At 43.6% G+C, this 8,197-nt stretch overlaps 1 protein-coding gene across 2 annotated transcripts in view; it reads left to right on the top strand.

The window, feature by feature from the left end:
- The first annotated feature begins 559 nt into the window (after window positions 1–559).
- Window positions 560–8,197, top strand: part of APBA1 (amyloid beta precursor protein binding family A member 1) — an 86,062-nt gene continuing 78,424 nt past the window's right edge. For both annotated transcript variants that reach the window (XM_041458448.1, XM_041458447.1), the window contains exon 1: window positions 560–680. The gene's annotated coding sequence lies outside the window, so the exon portion shown is untranslated. The remainder of the gene's footprint in view (window positions 681–8,197) is intronic.

The following is an 8,197-nucleotide window of genomic DNA, read 5'->3' as shown; positions in this document are numbered from 1 at the left end:
GGAAAGAGGCACTGCCAAGCCCTTTCTAGCACAGCAGTAAGCCTCCCTGCAGGCTGCGTGCACAATTTGGTTACCTGTGCTGCACCTCGGCTTTTGCAGCTTCTCCCCAGGTGAGCAGTACGACCAAGGCCCGCTCGCAGCTGCGATGCGGATGCGGTGCCTTGGCACACGCACCCTCACACCTCCTTCACGGCGGTGGGAGCCTCCTCCCTCCTGGGCCACCGAGGCTGCGGGGCCCGCGCCCAGGGAAGGTGAGGCGGACAGGTCGGTGCCCGTAGGGCCTCCCTCGCTCCGAGCTGCCCAGGCGCGGGCAGCCGCTCCGGAGAGCGCCGGGCCCGTGACCGGCGAGAGGCCGGAGCCGCGCTGGGAGCAGCCAAGCCGCGCAGACCCCTCCAAGCCGGCCGGGCCCGCGGTGCGGCACCGCCCACGCCCGTCGGGCCCCGCTCCCGCCGGGGGGCAGCGGGAGGCAGGGAGGGAGAGAGCGGGCGGGCACGCTGACGCGTGAGGGCGGTGCGGCAGGAGGGGCCAGCCCGGGCGGTGCTGGCGGCGGCAGGAGGAGGAGGAGGAAGATGGTGGCTGCGGGAGGAGCGGCCGGCTGCTGGGCTTTCCGCCCTGCGCTGCATCGCCGCCCCCGCCGGAGCCGCCCTGCCTGCTGAGGAGGCGGCGCGGACCCGCACCAGGTGCGGAGGAGTCGCGGCCGGGAGCGGGAGGGGGTCCGGCCGCGCCCCCGCCGCGGTGTCGGGGAGGCAGCGGGCCCGCGGTGCGGGTGCCCGGCGCGGGATGCCGGCCCTGTCCCGCTCGGTGGCTCCTGCCCGCAGCGGGGCGCGGGCGCTGCGGCGGCCTCTGTCTGGCTGGGTGGGCGTGCGCGCATCTCCGAGCCAGCGGGGCAGCTCTGCACCTGCCCCGGGCTGCGGGGAGCGGCGCCAACGCGGCCATGACCGCCTCCATCCCGGCCTGCGGCGAGGCGTTGCGTGCTTTCCCTCCGTTTATTTATTCCATTATTTTATTTGGTGGGGATGGGATGTGTGTAGGATAATGTTGTGTGGAGCCGTGCATACCCCAGTGCGCTGGTTTGCTGTTTTTTAAATTTTTAGGTGTTTTTTTCCCACGCGCACCTTTTCTGTGGTGGAAAGGAGAAATGGGAGGGGGGCGGGGGAGGGGGTGGGGGCCATGTGGGGATTTCGCAGCCGGCGGTCGAATGGTCGCCGTCGCAGCAGGACGGACTCGGCGCCCCTTCCTCGGGAGATGCTGCCGGGGTCTGCGGCCGCGTCCCGGTTTGCAGCAGGGAACCCAAAGGGGCCTGGATCTCTCCGTCCTCCCCGTGGAGCGTGCTCTCCACCCCTGGGCTGGGGGAAGGTGAAATCTGCTAGCATCACCTTCTGGTTTCAGGAAAAGGCGTCTTGATTTTTTCTTTTTTTTTTTTTTTTTCCCGGAGAAGCAGTTTGATAACAGTAAATGCCCGAATCACAGTCGTGGTCGGTGCTGCCGTATGCATTACATCTGCTTTCTGTAAAAATCAGAGTCAATAGGAGCAGTCTACGAAGACTTGTTTTACTGCCATCATAAATCTCTTTAAGAGAGATGGGGCTGTGGGTCTAGGATGGAAAACTACATCTTTTTGCTTTGTCCTGTTGTAGATTTTTTGGGCTGTGGAATTGCAGTTTCGTTTAGAGAGTGCATTGCAGATCTGGCTGTTTTCGTACTTAGAAGGCAGCGATCTTTGCCTGACTCTGCATACATTAAGAGTGAGCTAATGTGGGTGTAGGGCAGATCAGCCGTGTAGCGTTTTTCTTGTCTTTGGCATGCGTCATGTTACACCAGCTGATAAGAATACACCCAGATGGCTGCAGTTTTGTGTCTGCTCTGCAGCTGTGGCCCATGGGGTCCCAAATAACTTGCCAATATTCCAGTCATAATATTCCGGGTTCTGCTGCATTGCTGTTAAATCTGGACCACCTGCACCTTCCTTTGCAGCCCATATCAGGAGCAAGCACGTGATGTCTATTCTTCCCAAAAGGTGGTGGTGACATAGAATGTGTTCATTCCCTGTGTGCTGCCAGATCAAAAGTGAGGTGCGTGTTTGTGTTTGTCTCTAATGCTGTGGGAGAAAGGAGCAGGATAGACTGCCCAGAAGTGCTGTTCAGGAGGGAAGGAGAACAGTTGCTGTTGAATTTTGTGCATTTGTGTGTGTTTGTACAGAAAAATTAAGTGTTGGGTGAATAATAATGGGTGACCACAGGAAACTCTGAAAAAGCAGAACATTTAGTGTTGTAGTGCGCCTTAGATGAGTGTTTTGGATGTTTAATGAGTGAAATGTAAACCTTAGTGAAAGACAGCTTGCCTTCCTTGGAAAATGTGGTCTGAGTTTGATATATCAATGAGCTTTTAGGCCAAACTGATTTCTACAAAGTAATGGTGGTTCAAGGTTGGCTGGGTACTGTGAATCATTGCTCTGAGTTTTGGACATTTCTAGTTGTAGCTTAAAATGATACTTCTATTTTACATTAGTGCATTATCTTCCCTTAACACAGCAAACTTTCTGGTTACTATGCTGTCTTTTAACAGGTGGAAGGCCAGCCTATTGAAAGGCTATCAGAAGTATTTACAGATTAGCTCTTCAGCTAAAAAATGTAAGAATGCTGGGAAGGTGATTTGGTAGATCTAGGTAGATGGAAAAGATAGTTTTGGTGTGTTAAGAGGGAGACATGCCAAATCTTTTTAGTGTAACCCTGTTTGGTTACTTAATATGAAATCCCTTTCGCAGTTTTCTTGAGTTGTCAGTTTAATTCTCAGTCCTTTGTTTATGACAAGTTTGCAATTTCATATCTTCTGGGAAGGGAGTGCATTGCATTCTGGTCATTCTGGTTCTTTTTTTGTTTTTGTTTGTTTTCTTTTTTTGTTGTTGTTGTTTTATTTAATAAAATTGCCTTCATGTATTTAAAACATAGGAGCTAATGCTTTAGAAGAGATATTGTTATATGAGATGTGGTGGCATTGTGGATGCCAAAGGGGAGAATCTTTTAGTCCACCATGCCCTTATTATTTTGGGGATCTTATAAATCTGAAGACTTTGTTTGCTTTGTGGTAATGTAAGTAATCCATAACACTTTGCATAAAGCGAGTACTAATTTTGAGGCTAAAGTTTGTGTCATCTATCTAAATGGGACTACAAACGAGAATCCTGAACGCTTTGCATATGAGATTTGAATGGATTTTAATTGGGCCAGGAGCTGGCTTCTGACTTCTTCGATACCATTTTAAGGCACAGTCATATGCAATGCTTATGTTCTTAAATTTAAAAAGCCTTCAATATGAGGACTCTGTGCATTTTTGAAATGTAGATAATATTTCTTTTTATAAGCAGTGCTTATCAGCACTACAGCCAGCAGAAAAGTCATGAGGGTGAAACAAAATGGAATCTCCAGTTCAGCTGCTTGTTTTGTATTTTTAACAGGCCAGTGTGGCTAGTCATTTGCAGTGGTTTTGTTGTTTGGCTTGATTGTGTCAGTGTGTAGTAATATTTATAGCAAGCAAAAGCAGGAAAAACTAATCACAAGTCCAGAAAAGGTGGCTGGGAAAATAAACACCATGGTGCTACATATATGTGAATTCAGGATTAGTAACCAAAACTAATGAACATGCTAAAAAAAAAAACCAAAAAAAGGGTTATATTATAAAGTTCACAGTCTTCAAGTAGACAAAATGCAGGAGAAATCAAGCTGAGAGCTAAAACTTTTCACTTGTATCTCATGGCCTAGATACTTAAAATTCAGCATTTTTTCTCTTTGTACATGAATTGTCTGTTATTGATCATAGCTGCTCTGGATTTACATGAGATTTTGAATTTAAATAATCAGACCGTTTTTCTTAAGATCTAAAAAAAGATTATTAAAAAATATTAGAGGTGCTTCAGATAGTTTAATACATGTTGTCCATAGGCAGTGCAGCTTGATTAATTAAATCTTAACTTTGAACAAGATCTTATTACCATAGGTTTGTGTGAAGCCTTGATAAATGCATTTTTAATGTGTTTTTCTGGTTTCCTAGAAGGTGAAGATTCCTTCTTAATGAAAGTTCTATCAAACAACCCTCTGCTTATTTATTTCCAATAGATTGCCAATAATACATATTGCTTAGGGGTTAAAGGTTTCTAAGGAACAAATTGATTGTTTTTTCTTCACAATAATGATTGATTTGGTAAGTCAGCTACTAAGAGCAGTATGATGGTATTTATCTGTTTCCACTGCGTGCATCAATGTTCTGCCAAAAATCTGCATCTTTGTTGCTTTACTGAAGGGGCCTAGGGAAACATCTTTATTTGCTGCTTTCACATATGCAGGCACGTGATGATAATGTCTGTCCTAATTCTGAAGGAATAAATACAAAAGCAGTACAATGGATACATGACAGCTGTGGATGGCAGAGGACTTAGCTCAAGATACTCCAGAACCATAAGAACTGTGTGTTTCCACAGTAAACCTCTTCTGCTAGAAACCATCCGTGCTGACGTGAGAGGAAGAATGAAAGTGCAGTTCTGTTTCTAGGGAGTTCTGTTTCTACGGAGATGCTGCTAGGCAGGTGGCATCTCACCTGGTCTGTCGTGTCTCCTGTGGTGATTTCTGTCTAATTAAAAACATGTACTGGGAGAAATTTCCATCACCCATGAGCCTGTGTAAGTCACTGTCTGTGGGTAAGCCGTGGGGTTTTGAACATCATTGAGGAAGCTGAAATAAATGTATTAGAAGTATTTTAAACAATATCTAGTCTGCATGAGGTGAACCACACTGGGATTCTCTGTTTTTCCTATCACTTAGCAAAAGGAGGAGATGTCCTTTGATGTTCTCCAATTAAAACCAAAAATTCAGAATGTTTAAATAGTACTTTTTTAGCCATATACCTTCCCTTTGTGTTTTCCAGCCTGTTCTTGGCTGTTTGGTCCATCAGATGTTCTTCCCAAGCCAGCAATTAAGAATTATTGCGTCTTTTCTTTCTGATGAGCATTCCATAAATGCTGCTTTCCTTAAGATGACTGCCTTTTCACCCATCCGAGAAAAATGTAATTGTAGGGAGTGAGAGACTTCATTAAAAGTCTGAGAGTTTGTCACAGCTGAGCAACGCATCTGGAATTTAGGCTGAATCCTTTTACTGGTAGTTTCTTTTTTCAACTAGTTAAACTCTTCTGAACCTTTTTTGTATATCAGAAACATGCTGCTGAATTTAATTTTCAAACTCTGAACTTAAAAGTTGAACACAGATCAGAAAAACAAGAGAACAGCAGAGCCACGGAGGCTACAAAACTTGCCCATTTTGGCAAAGGTCATTTGAGTGACTACCCTACACTGACTCACTTTTGCTTTATTTTTTCCATTTTGGGGATGCATGTCAGGGTGAGAAATGCCTTTCTGTATTTATGTGGTTAAGGTGTTCGTTCAGTATCTAGTATTTATTGGTTTGGTGGTTTATATTGATTTGATTAAATATTTTTATTTCTCTGCAAGAATTTTCACTTCTGTACATAAGACAATAGCTTTCTGATCATTCTTCTTGTGGTATTCATTCTGATTTGAGTTTTTTTTTAATAAACATGCTTTCTCAAACATTGGGTGGACGAGAACTTATGGTTTGGGTAAAAGGAAAGTTTTTTTAAAACAGAAGGAGGAAGAAAAAAGAACATAATGGAAGATATTAAACATGCATGACTGTGACTTGGTTTTCCTAATATATGCTTAAGTTTTATTTGTGGATTTTTAAAATTTTATTTGTTTATTCTGATATGCAAGTTGCAGTTCATACCAACAGTCTTAGTGTTACCATGTATTTGTGTAGTGTCTGTTCTGATAGGACTTTGATCATGTTTGAAATCTTGGTGCTTTGGAAGTCTCAAATGTAACTCTTCAGAGTAAATAAAATTAAATTGGGAAAAACATTTTTAAAAGAAGAGCTGAGACTAAAAAAGCTCTCACCAAAGTCAGGTGAATAAGCACAGGGTAAAAGCTCTTGCTGCAGGTTTTTGCCAGGCTAACTTCAGCAGAATGCTTTAACTGTCACTTCAAATCCAAAAACCAGGCAAAACTAGTAGGTTTTTTGTGTATTTCTGTCCCAGGTAAATGTTAGGAGGGTGGGTACTGCCTCCACTGTTGGAAGAGGAGATCAATATGTTTCTGTATGTTGTGTGTATGGAGCTGAGGTTTTTTCCCTTCTCTTTCCTTAACAGCTTTCTCACACCACCTTTTTTATGATCACAGAGTAATTTGAATTGGAAAGGATCCCTGGATGCCATCTGATCTAAGCTGTGCTCAAATCAAGTGACTGAGACAAAGGCTGCACATGCCATGTTTGTAACTCTTGGCTTAATCAGGGAAGGAAGCTCTGCATATGGAGTGCTATGCCTCTCATGGGTGTCCAGTACCAGCTCATGCAGCAGGTTTTGCTGGAGTCCTGGTGGCATGGGATATTGACTGCTGAACAGAGACCTTCCTCCAGCCTGCCCTCCTCATCCTCTGCCAAACAAGCCGCCCTGCAGAAAGTTGCTTACTTTGCTGCTGGCATCTGGGGCAATGGGAGTGTTGGGGTGAACGGCAAGTACTATGTGAGGGTAATGGTGATCTCCCCCTGTTGGGTGCTGGTTTTTAAGTACTTCTTACCACTGCCATTCCCCTTAGGAAAGCACTGAAATACAGGTGCATGTGCTGTATTGGCCAATTCAATGACTTGATATTTATTTTTTTTTCAGATGAATTTTTAAGATAGTCAGGATGGAGGAAATTATTGTCCAGGAATTTAGAAAATTATGTTCTTGGTGAATTTATTTTGCAGTGGTTTCACAATTAGAGCACTGTTTTTAAGAAATGGAAGATTTATTAAACAGCATTCCTAGTATGTATGTGCAATGGAATCACAATTAAGGTAATGAGAAAATCTCTCCCACTAAGAAGGCTGTGGTGAGCTGACAGAAATTTCTATTAAATGGGAATCAGTGCAAAACCAGCCTTTAGCTTGTAATTCCATTGCATTTTTAGTGGACATCTTACATAACCTTTCCCCAAACTTGGTGTGTATTTCTAATATTCACAGCTGTTATACCTTTTGTCTCAGAGTGATAAATAAGGATGAACTCAGGGTTCTGCTCTTGCTTAACAATTATCATTCCTTGTTAATAAATGATTAATGTAATCCACTTATGAGATTGCCACAGCATCGTTCAGATTTTGGCATCTTAATTTTATTTCGTAATAATGAAAAAATCCCAAAGTCCTCAAAATCTTCCTTCTGTAGGACCAAGCTGCAAGGTGCATGGGAGGATGGAAGATGTTTGGGCTTGATGCCTTCTTGGTGGGAAGATGGGCATTAGCCCAAGGGGGCAGCACTGTACTTCATAATATTGACTCTCCATTAGCTTCAGCATCCAGGCTTTAGACTTTTAACTGCAGCTTCATGATGGTTAGTCTGACTGCTTAGCCCTAGTTTGAAGTCATGTCCAAGTCAGGCAATTCTAATGTGTTGTATTTTCAGTGTGGCACCCTTTGGCCCACACTGATTCTAGTTGCAGTTGAAGTTGAGTGTGGTCTTAACACATCCTTACATATCTTTTTATTTCTTTACCTTGGTAAACTGTAAAGACTGAATGTCTTTATTTCAGCTTAGGTTAAGCTGCTTTTGAATGCAAATTTAAAAACTACATGAAACATTTATATTTTAAGAGTAACACAGACTTAGTGCTTTGCTCAACAATACTTCAAACATATTTTGGACTAAAATTGAACTACACTATTAAAAAAAAAGAGCTAGTATTTCTCATTAGCTACAGACTTTCTGGTTATTTCTGGATTTGAAGTCAAGATAACCCAGCCTCCTAAACAAAATTTTTGCCTCAAAGAAGGCCAAATAAGTAAGCTGGAAAGAGAAGAGTATATTGCTTAGGATGTATGTGCCTGTGTAATTGCTTTTCTAGATATAAAGTATTCTCAGTAATGTATTGGGTGACTCTTTGGGTTAAATTGGTTATTCAGGTGACATGGAGTATCAGCTGATGTCTTTCATTGCTCTGGGTATGACAGTTGCCTGTGTCACTGGTGTCCTGTTTTTAGCTATCATTGACCAAGGACAATGGCATTTCGCGTTTCCTAAAGAAGAAGATTCACTATCAGACCCCTCCTCAGGATAAATTGCCTCCTGATAGCAAATAGAAGGAGTTTGA

Source organism: Pyrgilauda ruficollis, unplaced genomic scaffold (assembly GCF_017590135.1).
Source record: "Pyrgilauda ruficollis isolate IOZ18807 unplaced genomic scaffold, ASM1759013v1 scaffold128, whole genome shotgun sequence".
In the NCBI taxonomy this organism is placed as follows: domain Eukaryota; kingdom Metazoa; phylum Chordata; class Aves; order Passeriformes; family Passeridae; genus Pyrgilauda; species Pyrgilauda ruficollis.
This window is presented reverse-complemented; position numbering and strand designations above follow the sequence as displayed.